The sequence below is a fragment of the Anopheles coustani genome (genome assembly GCF_943734705.1).
Source record: "Anopheles coustani chromosome X unlocalized genomic scaffold, idAnoCousDA_361_x.2 X_unloc_15, whole genome shotgun sequence".
In the NCBI taxonomy this organism is placed as follows: Eukaryota; Metazoa; Arthropoda; class Insecta; order Diptera; family Culicidae; genus Anopheles; species Anopheles coustani.
In genome coordinates this window covers 64,615-65,000 of record NW_026525104.1, presented here as the reverse complement: position 1 = coordinate 65,000, position 386 = coordinate 64,615, and positions in this window count along the sequence as shown.

Here is a 386-nt window from a genome sequence, read left to right as displayed (position 1 = left end):
TTGGTTGAGAACTTGGTGAAGATACCCCTGTCACCTTGTTCGAGGCCACTTGCATGGTCGCAAGCGTTGTGATACAATGGCCCTACCGGGCAAACACTTTGGGTTCGCAAGGACTTGGAGTGCCGGGACGGGTTGGCGGATCCAACACTCTGGGTACCTCCGGGTACTTGGGGTTGGTTGAGGACTTGGTGAGCAAACACTTGATATACGTTCTTCGGATGTACTTCGGGTGTCACCTGTTGTCCGAGGCCACTTGCATGGTCAACGGTTGAGGTGGTGATGGCGGGTCGGTGCTGTAGGGTGCCGGCCTGTTGGCTGCCTTGGCCGGGTTGGTTGGTTAACACTTGATTGAGCTTGCACCCGAGGGTAATGGCACTTGAAGGTGG